This window comes from Phaseolus vulgaris, chromosome 9 (genome assembly GCF_000499845.2).
Source record: "Phaseolus vulgaris cultivar G19833 chromosome 9, P. vulgaris v2.0, whole genome shotgun sequence".
Lineage (NCBI taxonomy): Eukaryota > Viridiplantae > Streptophyta > Magnoliopsida > Fabales > Fabaceae > Phaseolus > Phaseolus vulgaris.
Genome location: NC_023751.2, coordinates 1210406 through 1234310, shown reverse-complemented (window position 1 = coordinate 1234310; position 23905 = coordinate 1210406). Strand labels below are relative to the sequence as shown.

General features: G+C 30.8%; 1 long non-coding RNA gene across 7 annotated transcripts; it reads left to right on the top strand.

The window, feature by feature from the left end:
- Window positions 1–15576: 15576 nt before the first annotated feature.
- Window positions 15577–22545, top strand: LOC137820443 (uncharacterized). 7 transcript variants are annotated; one of them, XR_011082628.1, is made up of 10 exons: window positions 15577–16051; window positions 16259–16393; window positions 19111–19195; window positions 19500–19637; window positions 19719–19799; window positions 19872–20210; window positions 20776–20937; window positions 21459–21546; window positions 22117–22230; window positions 22317–22545. It is a non-coding gene; the product is annotated as an uncharacterized lncRNA (long non-coding RNA). The 7 variants fall into 7 exon arrangements; XR_011082630.1 differs by lacking the exon at window positions 22117–22230; XR_011082627.1 differs by lacking the exon at window positions 22317–22545 and having other exon boundaries at window positions 22117–22268.
- Window positions 22546–23905: the final 1360 nt, after the last annotated feature.

Genomic DNA, 23905 nt, shown 5'->3' with positions numbered 1-23905 from the left:
TCAAATAATAGTGAGTATGGATATACAGATTTTATAGTAATAAATTCATTTTTATCAACACAGACACCAGCACGTAAACAATTTCAAAGCTTGGGTTTTTTTTCCTCCATTAATGGCTAATTATCAGTGCATAAAGCTTTCCGGTATAAGTTAAACTAAGAAAGTTCCAAGTTGTATGAGTTCGTGCAACTTATGCTATTTGTGAACATCCTTATTTTTACAGACATGAGTTAGCTTTTCGCTTGTTTAAGAGATATATATATTAAACTAGAACTGGAACGGTTGAATGAAAACCACACCAAACCAAAGCTATAAAAGAAGAAACAATGGGAATGCGAGAAAAAATTTCCAGAAATTCCAATTACAGAACTTTAACCTTCCATGCAAGTTTGCTAAACTAGTGAAACCTCGTTCTCGACACCAGGCGCCATTTTGAAGGAATCTTGGTTGGTGATGGTTCAGGCTAACTATAATCTAGAGTGCGCATAAGAGAATACTCAGTGAACATAGGTGTTCGCTTATAAGCATCATCACTAAATTCAATGATGTAAAATCATGTCATAATTATAAAACTATGATTAGTTAATCCATCATGAGAAGTAACGTAAGAGCTATAGAAAGAGAGCCGAAAAACGACAGCTAAAAAATTTATGACATTCCAGCATCACTCACTTCAACACTTTTTCTTTTTTTTTTTATCAGCAAGAAACTCCAACACTTTATATAACATAACGATATATATATTATGACAATGAAATGAGTTATGAGAGAAAACAAAAGAGAGAAAAATGTTAGTATAGTAAAATTTTGTTGTATAACTATTAAGAATATAACTCCAAATTATTAATCATTATAATGTCATTTTTTTAAGGGGCATAGAACCAGGAACAGCAATCATGCTAGCACAGCCATGCCAGTAGCCCAGTAGCAGTGAGGAGGTTGTCTCCTCACCAGTCATGATAAATGTCACTGTTTCTTCTTTTCATACTCTCAAAATATTTATATATATTTCCTTTTCTTTCCTTGAAGCACTTCTAATTTTTACATGCTAAATCCATTAGCAAGACCTTGGATTTGATTATGGAATGGAAACGAGGAAGTGAATTTAAGATAATTTGAGGAGAAAGCGTAAAAAAAGTTAGGATATTTAGATTAAGGTAAATAAAGTGAAAGTGTAGAAAAAAATTATAAAAGTTTGTGAGTGATCTGATGTGTGTAATTGTATTTTTTTAATTGATAAAAATGTAATTTTACACATTTATCCTTAGATTTAAAAATTGATAAAAAAATTTAATTGGATTGATTATTTGTGAATTATAATTGTTTTTAATTAAAATTATTTTTTGGGCAATTGAAACATTATTTTTGATATCGTGTTCGAGCTAATTTTGGAAAAATATAAATTATATAAAAAATTTGGATCATATTTATGATTCATAAACTTTATTTAGAACAAAGTTGTAATTGTGAATTATTTATTTTTCAATTATAGTTGTATGCAATTAAAAGATTATTTTCGGTATTGGAACAAATTATTTCTGATAATGTATTGGAGTTATAATTCGATAAAGAAATTTTTATTTTTATGAAATAAATATTAATGTGTATTAATGCAGTATTTTAGTTTATTAAAGCAAAATTCATTGATAAATTTTGTGAATAATAATAATAATAATAATAATAATGTTTCATAAAAGCATATGAATGATACATTGAAATATGTATTATTCAAAAGAGTCATGGAAGTCCTTAATTTGTTTAGGGATTCGTGTCATAAATAAGATTACAGATTCGAAAAGAAAAACACATGCATAATAAAATACAACCAAATTTTTACGCAGTTTAGGGATTTGTAGTCAATATCTTCATCAACTTTCCCATTCTTCGCTTGAGAGGCAGGTCAAAGAGTTGTTTTACCGCATTAGGATGACCACACGAGAAGTCGTAACAATTATCAAACAAATCTTCATCCTCTATGTTCATCTCCTCTAACATTTCTCAGATATCAGATTCAGAGTACTGGAAAGTCGATGTACGACAGAGTGTGCGCGTGTGTTCACGAAATATGGAGTTTCGTTCTTCTTTTGCAACAACATGGCATCTATTATATTGCATATTTTCTTCCGTACCATTAGCCACTCGCTGTGATGACAAAGTGACAACCTCAGATGAAATGGCTTGTCGCTCAACAATATGACATAACCTATATATCTTATCACTACCCCTCCCAAGGATATCAGTTAATCCTTCAAACCTTGTGTTAAGCCTTTCCAGTTGCAAATCAATGACGTCCACCATGGGGGCTTTTCTTTTTGAGCCTCTAGAAGAAGAAGTACCACTTGATGGCTGGGATGGCTGAGGTGGCACCAATGGGGGTGTCAGATTAGGGTCAGGGCTGTATGAATCAACATTAGGATCAGCTACGCGAGGAGTTTCACATTGAGTCCATCCAATTCTGGCTCCTTTGGGATGTCCTCCATATTATGATCATTAAAATCTACATTAAAATGATGAGACTGAGTTTGACTTGATGATTGCAGTGTTGTTCTCCCACCGTGGTCAGTAGCACGATCAAGCTCACATAAGTCTTCCATCAACTTGTAGTGCCTGATGGGATTAACACGCCACTTTGTGGCCGAGGGCTTTGCCTGTTCATTAATGAAAAGAAATACACTCATATTCATAATTACTGGGTATGCGATAAGTGAAATCAGATTGAATACGTTACCTTTATCAACATATCCCACACTTCATCCTCGGCCTCGAAAATTTTCGTGCTTGGATTCCAAGCGAAACCACTCAATCCACTAAATAGATCATGGTTCTCACGCCATCTGTCCTTAAGGCTTTTCGGACTGTTCTTCACATTATTTTTTATAATCCCTACCAATCCACTCTGATGTAAGGATTTAACAATGTTTGTGTAACCCTGCGTCGTCCAACTACCATCAATGTGGTTACCCATAGATGCCTCATCGATCATGGCATTCAGCAATCGGAAATCCATGTCGGTAGTCCATTTTTTGTGTTCACGGACACCCTTCCCGTGGTCCATGATAAAACCTAATAAAAAAGTTTAAACTTTTACAATAACATAAATAGTTTCATACGTAAATATTAATAAAGGTGGAATGTCAACATTAAACCATGAAATTGTTCTTACAACAATATAAATATAAGTTCACGGATGTTACATAAAGTTAATTATTACAATAACATGTCCACATTTCATTCGTTATAGTATCCCTAATTTGTGACCCGAGCCTGTAGTCATCCTCACTTGCGAGTGTGATGCATCTATATCTCCTTGCATCAACTCACGATCAACTTCTTCCAACAAAGAGTCATCATTATCCACCCCGTGAAAATTTTTTATGAAGAATACAACATGCTAAAACAATATCGGTCATAGTTGTTGAAGATGGATGAAGCCTCTTCTCTACCTAGCTTTAGTGTGTGTTTGATGTAGAAAATAGCTAGTTTGTTTTGAAGTTTGTAATAGGTTTAGATGATCTTGTATGTAGGCTTTTGTATGTGTAAGGTTGCCTTTTGCTACATGATCTATCCTAGATGCCTAACCAAGCCTAAAATAAGCACATGAAGTGGTTAAAAGTTTTTCCAAAAGCTTTTTAGAGTTTTCTCCAAAAATCAGGATACTGCACAAAAATAAATCTGTTTTTCTGTAAAAGAACAGGTTTATTCTTTGGTTTGCTGAAAGGATTTTCGAAAGTTAGTTAGGGCACCAAAGGCACAACTCAGACAGTTACTTCAGTTAGCTGAGTTGGCAGTTTTCATAAAATAAATCTGTTTAGTTTAAAACTGAATCTGTTATTTTCATAACAGCTTTTCAACTGTTTTTTGAAAAGAAGTTAGAAACTGTTTTCTATAAAAAGAAAAGCCTCTCTCACATGAAAGGATGCTGAGCAATTACGTTTTTGACAGAGATCAAACACTTTCTATGTGAGAAGAAGGATTAAAAAGTTTTTTGCAAGGTTTTCCGAAGGGATTTTTTAAGTGTGCTTGTTCTAGGAAAACCTTGATCTTGGTGAAGGTGCTGGTGCAGTTCTGCAGCAAATTGAACTACTGGTTTTGAGTTCTTGCATCTTCTTTTCAGGTGTTATCTTTCCTTTATTCTGGTTTGTAAAGGTGTAAGTGTTAGTCACTCCTTGATAGGGTTTCTTGGAGTGCAAGGTGTGCTGAAATAGGGTTTTTCAGCATTGGTTGTATTGTTCTTGTAGTGTTCAAGAACTGTTGTGTTTGTAAGTGATTGATACTGTTTTTAGTGGATTCCACCTTGGAGTAAGGTGAAACTGGATGTAGCTCTGTATGAGTGAACCAGTATAAAAACTTGCTTGTCTTTTCCTCTCATCCCTGCACTCGTTTCTGGTTTTGCTTAATTCTGTCAAGAGCTAAATCTGTTCTTTTGAAATTGAATATGTTAATTCTGGGTTTAATAAAAATTGTTCTTCCTGATCTGTTAAAGTTCTCTAATCACGAACAAGGTATTTGTATATGATGTTCTTAATTGGTCTGTGAACAAATAGTCTATTCATTAAAATCTGAGAAAGATTCATTCTCTTTAAAACCTTGTGTTGGATGAACATGGTTGATTTCTTGGCATAGCTGTATTCTTCAAACTCATAAAATCTAATCAATCTGATTCTGTGACACCTCTCTGTTGATTGCAATTTTAATCTGAAAAAATTCAAATTGTGCTAAGACTGTTCTGAAGAATCAATCTGTTTCCTTGAAAAACAATCTGTTCATTTGTCTCTGATATACTGAAAATTGTTTGTATTTGCAAAAAATTTATAAGCTCAATTCACCCCTCCCCTCTTGAACTTAGACACTAATAAACCCAACAATAGTGTCCATAGAGTAATGAGGCTCTCTTCCGCTAGCGATAATTGGAAATCACTTTTTTAGGACACCAAATGTTCTTTCGATAACATTTCTTAGTGAGGAATGACGATGATTAAACAACTCATGGGAATTTTGTGGACCTCTTCAGGAATACTCTTTTAGATGGTATCAAACTCTGCGATACGGAGTTATAACTTGGGCTTTGGCATAAAACCCGCATCTCCAAGGTAGTATTTGCCTACAACCATTCATTAACAATTATTACTTATAAGCCATGTGACCAAATGAATATTTATTGCACTTGAAAACACATTCAACCAACCTTCCGGAATGACCAATGGATCCTCTCGTACAAACGCATCCTTCAATATCCTAGAATCAGAGATCGTTCCTTCCCACCCGGCAAGAACATATGTGAATTTCATGTCAAAATCACAAGCAGCAAATACATTTTGCATTGGGCATCAGCTCGGGGGACTTTAACACGGATGTGAGTGCCGTCTAGCACCCAAGCAATCCTAATACACAACAACTTCACATTTATAAATAACTTGCATTGCATACAACATGAATTAAATATTTAACTATTGTTTCTCATATTTATACCTTAAAGTATGGAAAAAAATTGATTGTTGTTTAAGATATGAGGTTCAACCTCAGTCCCAATTGGTTGAATTAAGAACTCTCCATGCAACATCAATATTGTCTTCAAAACATTATGAAAGTGACGAGACACTGTTTCCCCAAATCGATGAAAGAAGAACGAAACACCTCGATTCTTGATGTTATAACTAATGATGTGTAAAAATTTAGCCACTTGTTCTTTAACTGTAGATCAGAATGCATCTTTAACCATCCCCGTTCCTCTTATTCGTTGACATAAATTAATAAATGTTTCTGGACTCATGCAAATAATGTCACGACATCTTTCAATAAGGACCAAGTACGATATCAATTCTTGCCGACGACGCTCTTTTTGTAGAATAAACTCCAATATAACATTATTTGTCTCGGTTAACACACGCAACCGATTCAATCCATATACAATCATGCAAAGGATTGTCATTGTTGCTACATGTGTCCACAAATTGATTTGCTCTTATATTTGTGAAATTAGTGTGAAATCAACACCAACTACATCAGGATTCACGTCATTCGTGCTAGACATCTCGACATTTTTCGAAATACATAGACCAATGCTTATCGTATCCATGGTCACAGATCTTTGACAATCATATAAGTTTAACTATTAGGTATAAAGAACCACATTTTAAAAAAATAATAGTACTAAATTTTTTTTTTAATTTTTTAAAATAAAATAAAATATTATATATAAACAATGTAAAGTGCTATAGTTATAGTTGTATTACAAATTCAAAATAATATTTATAAAGTTTTTTTTCTTAATTTTAGAAAAAAATAAATATTATATGTAGACTATAGTAGTATTTTAAAATATTTAAATATTTTGTATAGTTATAATTATTTTATAAATTCAAAATAATGTTTATAAAATTCTTTTACTTGATTTTAGAAAAAATAAAATATTATATGTATATTATCTATAAAGTAGTATTTTAAAATATTTAAATATTCTGTATCCTTATAATTATTTTATAAATTCAGAATAATATTTATAAAAATCTTTTACTTGATTTTAGAAAAAAAATATTATATGTAGACTATCTATAAAGTAATAGTTTAAAATATTTAAATATTCTATATACATGTAATTATTTTATAAATTCAAAATAATATTTATAAAGTTCTTTTAGTTGATTTTGGAAAAAATTAAATATTATATGTAAACTATCTATAAAGTAGTATTTTAAAATATTTAAATATTTTGTATACTTATAATTATTTTAAACCCTCTTCAAACTAATATTTATAAAGTTTTTTACTTGATTTTAGAAAAAAATAAATATTTAAATATTTTGTATACTTATAACTATTTTATAGAATATTTATATAGTTATTTTACTTTATTTTTAGAAAAAAAAATATTATACATAAACTTTATGTATTTTCAAATACTAAAAAAATTTAAATATTAATAAGTTTTTTTAACTACGAGATAAAAGTAAAATTCATTCAAAATTTCATTAATACTCATTAATATGCTCATTAATGTGTTTAAGGAAACAACTTAGAAAATCAAAGGGCAGCAGCATACATCTATTAACATAAAAAAAAAGTAAACACATTACAAATTCTTTCTCCTTTAGATTTCATTCTCCAAATTCCAAATCCATTATTTATAAAATTTACCTGTAGAAAACGTAGAGAACAACGATGCCGGAACCACCAACGACCACTGCGAACCACAACCGTCCACCGAACACCACCAGCAGAACCACCACCCACCACCACCAGCGAAACTGTTCACCATCCTACGACCACCAACAACGCCACCTACGGAACACCTCCACAAACGGAACCTCACCCACACCTTGCAACTCCGACAACCGCACACCTCAAACGCTTGTGAACCTCCGACAACCGCGCACCTCCAACGCTTTTGAACCTCCGACAATCGCGCACCTCCAATGCTTGCGAACCTCCGACGATCGCACACCTCCTACCACCGTGCACCTCCGACGATCGCACACCTCCTACCACCACGTACCTCCGACGACCGCGCACCTCCGATGACTGTGCACCTCTGACCACTTCTAAGGTACTCCCTCAACTCAAAACAAATAACTCACCTCCTCTCCTCTTCCATATTTATCATCCCTCTCATATTTATTCATCACCCACACACTTGAAGTAACCCAACGAACATTGTACGAATCTGTGTTTATGCAGATGGAATCTCATGCGTGAGAATCTCATGTGGAGGGAACATCTGCAACTGCATGGCACAGGCTGCTATGGCACATAGGGTAGTAGGTGATGGGTAATATGGTAAAACCAAATACTTTCTTACCAAATCTTCTCAACCTAGCACATAACCATTTTTCACTTTCTTCGCTTTTCCTCTCCCTCTAATACCCACAAACACCCAAATGCAAACGTGATGTTTCCTTCCTTTTCAATCCGGATGAACAGTAATCACCCGGATACAAATAGAGGCTAACAGATCTGAGTTCTACCTACCGGTAGAGACTCAGGACAAGAACCTTTATGTATACAAAAATGTACATTTTTAAGATGAATATATATTTTTCATTTTCTTACAATTAATAGTCTGAAAAAATATTAGAAAATGCTAAGATGGATGGTCCATTCACAGATTAATTTTTTTTTTAGGAAAAAGGGTTATTCAGATAACATATACTCCTTCCTCACTTTCAATGCAATAATGCACTAAAAATTTATAATTTTAATAGAGGTTTGTTAATAGAGGTTCTTATAACCTTAAGACACATTTAATAAAGATTTTTCAAACTTTGGAAAGACACACACCACTTAGTAAAGGTTTTAATGAGTCCATAGTAAAATATTTTAATTTTTTTCCTTTCTCCTTTCTTAGTTTCTCCTTCTTTTTAACCTAATGAGTTCCTTCTTCAAAGCAATGTTTTCTAATGTTAATTCTAGGTGCTCATTTCCTTTTAATTGGAACATTATTTTTTGTTCTTTTAAAATCCAACAACCCCATTCTCTTCTTTCCCTTTCCGTTTCACCTTTTATTTTCACCATCATCATGTAGCAACCATTCTCTTTCTCCTCATCTTCTTCTTCTTAATCTTTGTTTTTCAATTTTCTTTCCTTTATTTTTCAGGTTAAGTTGAGTCTGGATAGCAAGAGAATGGAGAAGGTGTCACCGAAAGAGAAGACTAAGAAGGATGAAGTGCTTTTGAAGGTTGTTTTAAGAATTTTGTGTTTACAACCTATTCAGGTATTACAAAAAAATTATTTTTAACGGGGGTTATATTTTACGTTTTCAACGATTTTAATCACCGTTAAGTATGTTACCCGCGGTTTGCTTTCCCCCTGATGAATTACCAGCAGTTTTAACAAACTCCTGAAAAATAATTATTTGCCGAAAGTTCTTTAAAACCCCTGTTACTCCCAGCGATTTGGAAACCCCTGTTATTTCCGACCATTTTCAAAACCCCCTTTATTCCTAGCAGTTTTCAAATTTCCATTATTCTCGGTGATTTTCAAACCCTCATTATTCCCTGCGATTTTCAAACCCTCATTATTCCCTGCGATTTTCAAACTCCCGTTACTTCTAGGATGTGCATAAATAAAAAAAGTATATGCCAAATAATAAAAATGTTGAACCAAAATAGTCTAACGGTTTTCTCAAACCCTATGTTCTTCTACCACCTAACACTAATACACTACTGCAGTTCAACTCTTTTTTATTTACTTTTTCAAGATTTTGTAATACTATATAGGTATAATTTCATATTTATACAAAATAATTATATTAATATAAAAAATACATATTACTTACTAATACATTCATCTTATTCATTAAGATCCCTTTAGTGACCGGTGTTCGAATAATAAACATAAAAGATTTGGGTTTGATTCTTATTATAAAAAAAAAGTAAATTCATTATATTGATAATTTTTATCAAACAAAATTTATGAAAATAAACAATTTTATCGTCTAAAAATTTAGATAATGTTTTCTTTTTCAGCTAATGCAGATATACTTCATATGTATACAAAATAGTTATATTGATATAAAAAAAAATACATATTACTTACTAATTCATTCATCTTATTCATTAAGATCCATTTACACCGTGTTTGCTTCTGGGGGTGGCACTGTTGTCGATGACGGATGTGTGAGTGTCACCCTCGTTTGGTTCCAAGGTTGCATGCATGTGAGGGAGGTGATGGAGAGAAAGTGGAGGGGTTAGGGTTTCATCTGAAAGATGAAGAGAAAGGAGAAAGTAGTGAAGGGAAAGTCACGTCACACATGTGAACTTTCGAATTTACCATTGTTTTTCTTCATTTATTCTTCACGAGTCTGTCTTCCATGCAATGACAAAGCCAAAGCACTGCCATTATCATGCACTGTTGCATTGTTTAAGCATTGCATGAGATTCCTGACTTTGGCTCAGGAATCCTTTGACCATAGAGTGCATTTGAATGCTATCAATGCAGCGGGTGAGAGTAGATGTGTGCCATAAATTGTTGTTTTACTTGTATATAAAATCATGGCTATGAAACTTTAGAATTCACTCAAAGAAACTCAAACTATCTTTATAGACTTGTGAATTGGTTCACTGGCCTTTGAGAGGTTCGTGAGGCATCAAAGTGGTAGGGGAGTGAGTTTCGTAGTGGTTGCTTGATCTCAGGTTAGCATTGTCTTGATTTTGTATAGCAGATAATCGATTATAAGTGAAAAAGAACAGAGTATATAATCAATTATCTGTTATTTTTTTTCGAGCATAATCGATTATGTACTCAGTGTAAAACTGATGGTAATCGATTATGTTGGTTTTAAACTGTAGAAATAATTGAGAATGACACTAAAATCTTTGTATAATTAAATATGATGTTTTTATAAGGCATGGTGGGTTAATCGATTATGTTCAAGTTTTTTCCAGATTTATGAATTTTTGTGTTGCTTATTTTTGTTTTCAGACACAACTTTGTATTGTGTTCTTGTGGTGTTGTTCTTCATCTTAGTTGAATTGATTTTTTTCCAGATATATGTATTTTTGGTTTGTGTTTTAAATTCTTGGTTTAGATTTATATTCTGTTTGGATGATTATGGTTTTCTAATTTAATTTGTTTAGGATTTAGAGTAATTATTTATGTTAATAAGTTTGTAACTTTAGATGTGAATTTTGATATGATATTCAATAATTGTATTAGTAAATTAATTTTTCCTGTTAAGTTGTTTATATAATTTATTATTGTATTTTTAAAGATTTTTTTCTGTGAAGAAATTTTTAATTTTTAATAATAGGTGTAGATAGTTATTATTTTTTTAACAATTAATTGTTTATAAGAAAAATATTTATTTATTTAAAATGAATATTTTTACAAAATGGAAATATAAATTTGTAATGTTTATCGTTTTTTTTTTACATTTTACATAAATTATTAATTATTTTCATTTTAAAATTAATTATATATATTTTAATAGAAATATTAAGATAGTAATGGAATTTATATTATATTATTTAAAATTAAATATCTTTATTGTTGAGAATAATTTGAATGAGTTTGTATTAATTAAAATCCAATTTAAATATATACCAAATTAAGATAATTATCTTTTTTTATTGATTAATAGGAGTTTATTTTCATATTAGTCATAAAACATTGAATTTTCTTTTCAGTTTTGAAAATATTGCTTTACTTTTTAGATTTTTTTGTTTACAAAAGTATTTTTTGAATGTTTAATTCTTTGTTAAAAAAATATTTTTTTATTTTAAATTAATATTTCGACAGTAGGAAAATATAATTTAAGTATTAATTTAAATATTTTTTATTAATTTGAGATATTATATACACACTACAAGAAAATCATGAAATAGAAACCAATTTTTAGAGACCAAAATAATTAGTTATAATAATAACTAAATTAGAGACCAGTTTAGAAACTAAATAAAAAAAATGATTTCTAAATTAGTTTCTATTATTGTTAAATAGTTTCTAAATTGGTATCTAATTAGCAATCAAGGTTTTAACTACCAATTATTTAGTTTCTAAATTTGGTTTCTAAAACCTTGGTTGCTAATTAGATACCAATTTAGAAACTATTTAACAATAATAGAAACTAATTTAGAAACCAATTTTTTTTTTAGTTTCTAGAATGGTCTCTAAATTAGTTACTATTGCAACTAATTATTTTGGTTTCTAAAAATTGATTTATATTTGATTGTCTTGTAGTGACAGTTGAACATATTAATTTATATATATTTATATATGTATACAGTTTACTTTTTAGTAATTAAAACTGAAAATTGAATGTTACGTTTGATTATTATAATATAAATTAAGTTTATTGTATTAATAAAAAATAATTATATGCATTATTTTAAATAAAAAAAATATTAATATAGTAATGGAATTTAAGAATGTTAATAAATAAATTTAAAAATGTATAGATAGTTATTATTTTTTAACATTTAAGATGTTAATAAATAAATTTTATTTTTAAAATTAAGATTTTTACATAATGGAAATAGATATTTTTAATGTTTATTTTTTTATTTTTATTTTTTTACATTTTACATAGACAAACCATAATGTTATCAAATATATATAGTTTATTTATCACATTTTACATAAATTATTGATGTCATAATTAAAAATATTATAAAAAATGTTGTAGTAATTTAAAAAAAAAACAAAAAAAATTGTCTTTTCATTGGTAATGTAATATTTTGTTTTTGAAGTTGTACTATTGTGTTTGATAACTTCTACTATTCGGTTTATGATATTGTCATAATTTTCCATTACTTAAAATTGGGTTTCATATCATGAACATCTCATTTTTTTATATATTGTAGTAATTGCATTATACATGACATCATTATCCTAGAAAGGCCACAGAACGCGTAAGGGTAAAGCGTCAGTAGAATATCATTGTTCCTCCTCCCCCAACAATGGGGATTGAAGAAGTACTTGATTATTCAAGATACTTTAGTACAACAAATGATGATGTTTGAAAATATGTTTCATTGAAGACCAGTCTTATCTCCAAAAACTATGCATTCTCCATTTTTTGTTGCTCCAGGGTTTGAATTCCAAAACTTTATGAATTTCCAACGTTTACAACCTTTCCTTGGAATGAAACTTCCGTATTATGAGGACTTGGTCCGAGTGTTTTATACAAATCTGAAGATCACACCTCTTGATGACCTTGCCATTGAGATTTGTGAAAAGCGAATACACATTAATCAATTGGATTGGATGAACATTGTCGATCTCAGGTATGACGGTGTTAAGTTAACCCCTGGGACGATCCCTGAGGAATGTAATTTTGATCAAGCCTTAGCATGATCGTCCATCATTCGTGAAGATGTTCAAGGTCAGAATGTCAAAAATGTCGGTAGTCTGAAAATGAATGACTGGCTATTACATTACACATGGGTGCATATCTTGTGCCCTGGTGGGAGAAACTTCACACAACTATTAAATGAAGGTATTTTCATGTTGTGGTGCATAAAAAATAATATAATGATTAATTAGACAAATTACATCATGCAACACATGATGAAATATCGGGATAACAACATGTCTCTGCCATATTAAATTTTGATAACACGCATCTTGCAGGTGTATGACTTCGACTTGTCAAATGAGCAAGCAATAATGCTAGGATGGATCATTATTTCGGGAAAAAGAGTATGATGGAATTAAATATATTTCAGGTCAATGGTGTATGGCAACTTGGTAGGCTTCAAGCGAAGGACGAAGAAGATGATGAAGAGAATCAATTGGCAGAATAAGATGTTCAAAGTGTTGAACCTCAGCCCGTAATCCCCAGTCAAACCAAAATTTTAACTCAAATTTGGGCAGGGATGCAAGACATAAAAGAAAGTATGTGGAACGTTAATACCCATTTTGACAGGGTTAATCAAAGGATGAACTGAATTGAGAATACTCTGAATGACATGCATCGTCATCAAGGCCATTGATTGTCTTATCATTATGTTATTGTATATTTGTATTTTTCATGTTGAACATTGTTATTGTTATTTTTATTATTTTTGTTATTTTTCACCTTCTACATTTGAATTTTATATTTTTTTAAATTTAATTTATAATTGAAACTTTCAATTACTTTAATTAACTAAATTATGGACAAAATTAATAATTTTTTATATATTTTTTTTTATACACACAGATAAAATTATACTTCATTATTATATATAACTTAACATAATAAAAATTAAATAATATAATACAAATTATTTTAATTAACTAAAATGTCCTTTAAATTAATTAATATTTTATTTTGCTATTTTTTTTATAAACAAGGGTAAAATTTTATATACATGTTTAAATTTTATATTTTATTTATTTATTTGAATTCTACATTATTTTATTCTTTTATTTATAATTGAAATTTTAAATTATTTTAATTATATAAAATGTGCACAAAATTAATTATCATTTATTTATTTATTTAATATAAAAATTAAATTTGTAATCTTACAATTTATACAATTAAAAATAATTCAAAATATCGTTACAACCATGACATCACTCGCATATTTCAATAAACTTTTTGCACACATCCACTTTAACGTACTTCAATCCAAACACCCTCAACTTCACATTTTCCTCACAAATTTTCACATTTCCCACTCCCCTACACCTTCAATTTTCCACTCCCGTCACTCTAATCCAAACATAGCATTAATGACTGGTGTTAAAATAATAAACATAAAAGATTTGGATTTGATTCTTATTATAAAAAAAAATAAATTAATTTTTATCAAATAAAATTTATGAAAATAAACAATGTTATCTTCTAAAAATTTAGATAATGTTTTCTCAGCTAATGCAGATATAGTTCATAATATATGAAAGAAGAGCAATTCAAAGGTATAATGGAACAAGTATTTACATGGTAGCTTTGAAAAATTCCCAAACAGAGTTCGGTCGATTTGCTCGTTATGTGCACAACTCCCATGGCAGCCCAGTGCACAATGCCCAATAACACAAATCATCCGAAACTTTAGAAGCATCTCATGTATAGCAAGGCAGCCTCTTTTTCCTCTGATGCTCAATGGGTGAACAGACAAATTGATCAATTTGCCTCAAGATAAGCATTAGCAGCTCTGCCCGACTTCTTCCATCTTCTCCACTACATATTAAGTTTTTACTAATTAGTACAAGTAACAAAAAGTAACTCTACATACACAGGATGATCAAATATGAATGACAAAAAACGTTAATGACATAAATTGACTGCCAGGTGTGTCAGAAAGAACGTGATGAAAGACGAAAGACGAAAGATGATGTTATGTTTATAATGCACAAGATGCGGCACCAACAACAAATTACAACTTATAGTCCAGGATGGAATTAAAACAGGTCTAACAAGAGAGAAACATTTTTATACTTAAAAGAATATAACAAAGTTCTACAATGATGCATGGTGGACGCACGGTTCTAAAGTTAAACAATGTTCAAAAGGAGGTAACATAACAAACTAGAAACTTAAGCAGAATATATAATAAGATTTTAACTTAAATTTAAACATTAATTGATACAGCAACAAAACACGGTTTCTGCACATAATTAAATTACATTAAAAATGGTTGCACAAAAGTATCTTTTTCAAAAGTTTGATTCGGTCTAGGCCTAATATTATAAATTATATTACGGAGAATTGCAAAACATGAATTTTACATGAAAAGAACTACTCATTATGTAAAAAAAATTAATTAGCTATTATAAAAAATAATTAATTTCATTGATAGTAATAAATGTTTTAAATTTATATTTTTTTAATTATCATTGTCGTTAACATTTTGCTACCTCTTTTAATTGCTTATCGTTACATCTCTCTTTTTAATCATGCATATATTTTAGTCTAAAACTAGTTAGTTATATGCATAAAAATGCTGGTATATTAATTAAAAAACTCAAGTGAAGGTGAAGCAAATGGTATTTAAAGGAAAGTGCGTTACCTTTCTCAATTAGGTAGAAGAAAGTGACACCAATTAAGTTATAGCTTTGTGGGAAGTGTGGCTCCAAGAAACTTACCTATATAAAACATATGGAGCAAGAGATAACAATACTATAAAATCAAGTAAAAATAGAATGTATACAAATATATTGTAGGGTTTCTAGGAAAACAAGAACCTCAACTATATAGCTTAATTAGAGTTGGCATGGAAAGCAATGTTAGAATAAAGAAGGAAAGTGCAAGGGAAGTGGTGGAGAAGTTTGGTTTGATGTGTGATAGGGGTTCAACAGGGTTTGAGCTAGGTGAGGGTGGGTTAATGGATGATAAAGTGTCTGTGGAAGAGGTGCTTAGTGAGTTGGAGGACATTTCTCTTATCCTAAATCCGTTCACTTTTCTCCCTTCACTCTTCTCTAACTCTATATCCGTTCACTTTTCTCCTTCAATCTTCTCTAACCCTAAACACTTCTTTGATCTCTCATCTCCAACTGCAAATTCGAACTTAGTTTATAAATTCGTGCTCTGTCTGTACCTTCCTCTCACTAATTCATGATTCTTCGTTTTGCGCTCGTGGTTTGTCTTATTTGTAGCGAGGTTCATACTCACATTAGTGCTTCCATCTAGGTATTATTATCTGTTCTATTTGCTTGGATTATTCAATGAATGCCTATATTATTACGGTTTACCAAATTGCCTTTACCAAAGGCCAATAATGTCTCGGAGATTCTCTTGCATTTCCGATATCCCTCTTGATTCTCTTTTTTTCTTTTTCATTTGAATTCGATGATAATTTCCCGTTCCTCATCGCTTACACTCGTTACTAATTACTAGATAACCTGAAAGATTTGCTACAGTTTCTGAGGCGCGACGATCCCCAAACGCACGATGTCTTCAAACAAGTGTGCAAATGGAACAATGTTTCTAAGTACTTCTATCACGAAGATCGCAATCTGCGTCTGAATTCAGGTTTTTATTTTATATATATATATATATATATATATATATTAATTTCTTGAATTTATCGGTTAATGCGTGTTTGGGCTTTGATTCACCTGTATTTGTTTATTTTTCCTCACATCTTTTTTCTCTGCATTTGACTGTGTTGTCTTGCTTTATTTCTGATTAGATACCTAATGAATAATCAATGTTTCATTTGGAACCTTTCTCTGTTCTGTTTAAATGCAGTTTTAACTAAGTACTGTTGAAAGAGAGAAAAACCATGTTAGAGATGTGGAACCATGTCAGTAAACTTTTCCAGAGTGCATTTTATATAAGTTGATTACAATAAATACAAATAACTATAGAGATTTTATTCCTATATGAAAAACCTATTAATGGGATGCTAATGAAATTTGGTCTAATCAGATATCCCTAAAATATAAAAGAATAAATTCTAAGAGATAATATAGGGTATTCTAAAATATGTTAAAATAATATCATTATAAATATGTCTTATTTCTAGCACCCCCAAGTTGAAGCGTACTAAGCTTTCAGTAGTTGGAAAAGCAATCTAGAGATGTTGTGAGTCCTGATAGAATAACTAGAATGATGGCGTAGCCAGTATCTAAAATGACCATTAGTCTGAGTGAAGATTCATAGCAAGCAAAGGAAGGTTCATGTAAGGGAGTGAAGATATATATATATATTAAGTATGGTTCTCAACTAACCACACAACTAGCGAACAAAATTCTCGGAATTAGAACAATAATAAAAGGTAATAACAATGCTCGTGAAAGGGTCGGTAGAATGGTGGCTGTATGACTGTCTAAAGAGTCAACCTGCAGGGGAAGAGGAATATTCAAGGGTGATTATAGGAAGAAGGATTCAGAGGAAGAAGAAGAAGAATATCAGAAAGAGGTCATACCCAAATCATGCATGCCCCTTAGGTCATACCGTGCGAGCCTCTTATTGGTTGTACGTATTCTGCTGCTTCTTCTGATGCCCTCAGTGTGCGTGCCCTCATCCACGTGTACACTTTTTCTAACTGTCTGGCCATTTACCAAAAATCCCTGCTCTTTAGTTCTTTTTCCTTTGCTGCCATTTTTGCCCGTAACAGTTCATCCTTCTCAAGGCTCTACATTTGAAAACTACAAATCAATAGAGTTACCAGCATAGTGAATGCTGGTTAAAAAGAAAGTCACCATTAATATGATTCAAGCAGGAAAAGATTCACCACAAAAGTGATTGTTGGTGGCAAAAAGTCACCACCAATACAATTCATATGTGGAAAAGATGGTCATGACTGGAATGATTATAAATGGGAAAGAAGTAACCACTAGCATGAATGTTGCTGGAAAAGTTGTTGGTGTTGAATGTCAGCTATTGGAATATTTATCAGCAATGTACAGAGATTGCCAAAATAGTTGTTAACAAAGTCGAAGTTTGTCAGAGAAGTAGGTGACTAATGGCAATTGGGGTTGTTGGAGGTAGCGGAGCAATAGATGGAAGGGCAAACCTGATAGAGAGCGCGATTTGATAACATTGCCAGACAAAGGTGTGATTAGATGGAGTTCCCGAATTTTTGTTTTTGGGAACTTAAAGCTGAATAGTGATGTAACAAGTCATGGAAGATGGTATGGTTATGATACCACGTTGATAGAAAGAATAACAAATAAAAGATATGCTAGAGCTGTGTATATGAACTGCACAATGGAGTTCGTTGTATATAAGTTGGTTGCAATTGCAATAAATACAAATTATTATAGAAGATTTTATTCCTATATACATCATTGGATATGTTGATAAGTTAGATTATAACAAAACATGCCTATAATTGCAAAAATTCTAATTAAGGAAACAAATCAAAGTATTGAGTAAATTTTAAGAGATCATCTAGGATACTCTAAAACATTATGATATCATCAAGTATTTCTCTTATTTCTTACTCCAAGAGTTCTTTAAGAACAGTAAAATAATGTAGTTTAGATGATATCTTTTGGAAGAACTTTCAAAAAAGTAAATAACAGTTTATATATATCATTACAGTTTTGCTGTTGATGGAAACAAGTTTAACAATAATGAGTTGTTTCCATTGGAGTCAGTTTGTATAGTATTGGGTTATTGTATGCAAAGTAGGTTTGTATGTATAGATTCATTGATGTGTTGGTGTGTCCTTAAGATCGAGCGCTCAGTGGACATTAGACTGAAGATAAGTGCTACAAGGAATTGCACTTTCTGAGTTTGTGCATTTTCTGCTTTTATGAAGCAATTGCTACTTTTAAATAAGCAAGAGGAAGGCTTGTCCGGAGTAGTAAGTAAAGTGCACCAGAGAGTCACAAGATAGGAGTTTAAACTGTGGTCCTTTATTGCTTTGGCCTAACCTGCACACCTCTAATTACTCTTGAATTGTTTGCTCAAGAGGCTTCTTGGCTGTTAAAAGATTGTTAGGAGGAAGGAAATTTTGCTTTTTGTTAGCCCTGTAAGGAAATTTTGCTTTTTGTTAGACCTGTAAGGAAATTTTGCTTTTTATTAAAAGAACTAGTCTGTAGAAGAACCTAGTTTTTTTTTTAAAAAAATATTGTCCTGGTTTAATCTTCTGTTGCAATTATGCATGAAAGACGAAATAGTTAAACAAGTGCAGGTTGAGTGTCTCCTTTCCTGTAAATGTGTTCTTTTGCTTATTTGCAATGCATATGTTTGTAATGAGGGAAGTTGATTAGATTGTTTCATTTATTTGTGGGCAGGGCACCACCAATGTGCTCTCACGACTTCTTCATCTGCGTCATCCCAAAGAAATGCAGGCTGTCATCACAGCAATTGATTTACTAGGTTTATAATCTTTCAGAATTGAATTATCATTTATTTTCATTGTTGTCCCTTTGAATTTTTACCTGTTGTTATTGTTGTCATCAAGACTATCTTCTGTGTTTTTCTTGTCACTTGACTGGAAATTTATGCAAAAAAATGGATTGCTACAAAACCTACTTTAGAAAGTGTAAACCGGTGAAATTGTGGTTATTTTGCCCCATACACAGTAGTTGTAGAAATCATGCTATTCATGATTTGTTTATGTTTAATGAATAATTTTTATGACAGACTTTGTTTGATTGATTGTGACTATGACTTATTGCAGGTAATGCTGTCATTAATGCTGCTGAAAGTGGCTCACCATTTCCACTGAAAAGAAGAACTGCTTGATTATATTATAACTTTAATGGGTCGGGATGACGAAGATGGTTTTGCTGATTACAATGACCTATTGCGTACTCAGGTATATAAAATTGAGTTATTGCGTACTCAGGTATATAAAGCTGGGAATATTTGAGTTTGCTAATGTTTTTCTTATATTTAGGCCCTTGCTGTTAGTGCCTGCACCACGTTGGTCTCTGTGGAACCAAAGTTAACAGTTGAAACTAGGAGCCATGTAATGGAGGTATGTGGCTTTCATTTGATTTATGTTTAATTCTATCTTTTAAGCATCTGAGTTTCCTGATGAATTTGACAGGCCACGTTGCAAAATGGATTAGGAGAGCTGGAATCAATGAGTTAATTAATATACAATTGGGTGCTGAATAATTATTCTAAATATAAAAATCTATAATTTTCTTAACTGCTACCCCATCATCAATTCAAACTCATCAAAATCAACCTTGCCATCAAAGTTCAAATCTGCCACCTTCACCTTCTTTTCAATAGCATTCATATCCCAACCCTTATCCAAACCCAAGCAATCAAGCACCCTCTTCAACTCCATTGCATCTATGTATCCATCTCCATCCTCATCAAAGATTTTGAAGGCTTCATGCAACACCTCACTGAGAAGAGTGAACGGAGAAAACTCCAGGTTACTAAGAAAATACTTACCCTACCACTAAAAATAAAATGCAGTAAAATACTTATTTAATTTTAATTAACATGATAATTTTTTATGTTTATTATAAAAATATCACCAGATAATTTTTTATGTTTTCTATTTTTTATTAGTGTTAGCTTAAAAAGGAGAACAAGTAAAAAAAAAATTAAAATAATTTATTTTGATTCATTAAATACTATTTACTTGATCAAAGGTTTGAAAAACCTCTAATAAATGTGTGTATTTAGAGATTTGGAAAATCTCTACTACATTTGTGTTTTACTAAAAGTTATAATATTCTCCATTAATAAATTTCTACTAAAATTAAAAAAAAAAAATTGTAGTATTAGTTACCCGATTCTTATACAAAATGATGTTCTTCTTATGTTTAATTTATGTTGTCAGCTTTTAGGTCAATGTGTTTTATGTGTTGATTATGTGCAATATCATGTACACGAAATTGGTGTGTAATTGTAACAATATCAAAATAAAAATCACTAAAACCCTAACCCTTTCTTTGTTCTTTTCTCTTAATTTATTGTGATCTATGACGCAGAGGTAGAGCTTTAGCTACAATGAGAAGTCACGAAGACGACCTCGATCTCCTTTCAGGATAGAGTTTCCTATGACGAATCGCTCAACCAAAGGAAGAAACCTAACATGTTTGTATTCAAAAACGTCGTTCAGGATGCAACTTTGGAGACGGATGCTTCCACAGGTGAGATTATAGTAAAGTTAGATGTGGATAATTTGATTAAAAATTTGATGAGAACATTGATTGCATTGGATGAAATTTATGATGCTTCCAATAGGTGGGATTATAGCAGAGTTATATATGGAGAATTTGATTAAAAATTTGATGAGAACATTGATTGCATTGGATGAAATTTATGATGCTTCCAACAGGTGGGATTATACCATAGTTATATCTGGAGAATTTGATTAAAAATTTGATGAGAACATTGATTGCATTAGATGAAATTTATCGTGAAGGTGAACTGAAATTGTGGATAAGAGAGCAGGTATTAACTCTAAATCTTCAAAATTGAAAATATATGTCAAATGATATTAAAAAAATTGTCATTAACATTATATGTCTAGAAAAAAAATTATGTGAAGGTTAGGAGAGTTTAGAAACACATTGAGACTCTTTATATGTTTAGGATTACAAGGCAAAGTTTAATTCCCCTTAAAAATGGTGAAAACACAATTAAGGTGCATTATCACGATGACTTTCAGAGGAGGTGGGGAAATCCTAAGAAGCAACAACCAGTGCAACATTTTGACTCTGTTGCGGTGACCACATAACGGGAAACTTTTGAATGAGGTAAGACTTTTAGATTTACAACCAAAATGCTTCACACACATTAAGAATGTATTAGTGAGTCATCATGTGATTGTGGATTGTTTTTTCTTAAAAGAAATTATTATTCTCTAATTCTAAGACTGCAAATTAGACTAATGTGTAGTTCGCATTATTTTCTTTGTACATCTACTTGCACCTTTTAATGTGTTGTAAAGGTGGTTAATGGTGGGTGTAAAAAAAGGTGAAGTAAAAACTAACTTGAAAATCCAAAGAGACTAGGAACTTTAAGAATGGATGACTGGTGTTTCATTCTTTATTTGCTTAGAATTAATGTCATTTACAGGTATTTTTTTCTATCATATTTTATAGTATTAAATAACTTATTTCAAAAACTTCATTCATTCTCTCTTGCTATTTCTCTATTTTTATTTTAGAAAGAAATTGCATTATATATAAATACAATTTTTTATTTGTATTTCATACTTGCAATGTGAAACATTAGTTGGTATTTTATTCTTACATTGTTTTTTCTTTTGCATTAATTCGTTATTGGATGAACTTGTCGGTTATATTTTTTTTTTTTCTTTTTAGGCATAACCAGATTTATAATGGAAGGTCTGTCCACTTTTAGCAAAGGATTGAATTATGACATTTGCTCTCTTTACACTTTGCACTATGGTGATCTTTATGGATAAATAGAAAAGGGTATCAAGTATAGGTCAATTTCAAATTTTCTTTGATTACACACTTGGTTGGTTTCTTGATGATTTTTTTAACTTTTTTTCTTCTAGTGTGATTGGAGTAGTTTTGGGTCATTCTACTAGATCCAAATGATATGTTAATATAGGTGACACATCTACAAAGGAAATACTTCAAGGTAAAAGCACTAACTTTTCTAAATGTAAGGGAAAAATTGTATTAAAGTCTGCGCAAGAGGAGTCAAGATGACCTCAAACTATGAAGCGACTCGCAAAAGAGCAGCTTTTGATAAAAATGATGAAGCAAATAATTGTTTACTAATGGTAGTGGTGACTCTACTTTGGAGGTTTACTGATGGAAACTGCTTTAGAAATCAGTTCTGCATTAGAACTCAAATAATTGTTGGTAATGTATTTTTGTTTCTGATACAACTAGTGTATTGGTGTATAGTATGTGATTAACATAATTTCGTATTAATACCAAATATTTATATTGATATAAAAAATACATATTACTTATTAATTCATTCATCTTATTTATTAAGATCCTAGGAGGTGTTGGAATAATAAACATAAAGATTTAGATTTGATTCTTATTGCCCACAGCATTTACTACACTCGCTTAAAGAATTGAGTGTGGAAATGAATTGGTTTTTCTGATGCATGACCTAAGATATTTATTTTTAACAGCATGGCTTAAGATCTTACTTACAACTAATCACATTAACTAAATAATTAATAACATAACTTTGATTAGAGGATTAGTGCATTGAAAAGTTGGGTATGTTATTATGCAGCATCTTCAAGATCCTAATTAAAGACCGAAAGTAATCTTTTTGTTATTAAAAATATTATTAATGTATCTCAATATAATTTATAATACAATTCTAATCAATGATAAAGAAAATTGGTTTCATTAACTCCACGGTTAGGATTATTTTTTGATAAAATATAATTTTTAAGAAATTATATAGTTTAAGTTGATTGAAGATATAAAAGTTAGTTGAAATGGAATAAATTATACAAACCAAACACAAATTGTCTTTTGTGTTTGTCTCACCTAGAGACAAGTCTCTAGTAACATGCAAATACACCAATACACTAGTTGTATCAGAAACAAAAATACATTACCAACAATTATTTGAGTTCTAATGCAGAACTGATTTCTAAAGCAGTTTCCATCAGTAAACCTCCGAAGTAGAGTCACCACTACCATTAGTAAATGTTGTGGGCAATAAGAATCAAATCTAAATCTTTATGTTTATTATTCCAACACCTCCTAGGATCTTAATAAATAAGATGAATGAATTAGTAAGTAATATGTATTTTTTATATCAATATAAATATTTGGTATTAATACGAAATTATGTTAATCACATACTATACACATTTTCTACGTTAATAATTCAATGTCTATATTTTCATTATAAAAAAAGTTATATCTATATAGTATTACGAAACCCTCGAAAGTAAATAAAAAAAGTTGAAGGGTAATAGTGTATTAGTGTTTGGTGGTAGAAGAAAAACACAAGGTCTGAGAAAATCGTTGGACTAATTTGGTTCAATATTTTTATTATTTGTCACATATTTTTTTATATATGCACCTCCTAGAAGTAACGAAGGTTTGAAAATTGTCGGGAATAGCGAGAGTCTGAAAACCACTGAGAATAACAGGAGTTTCA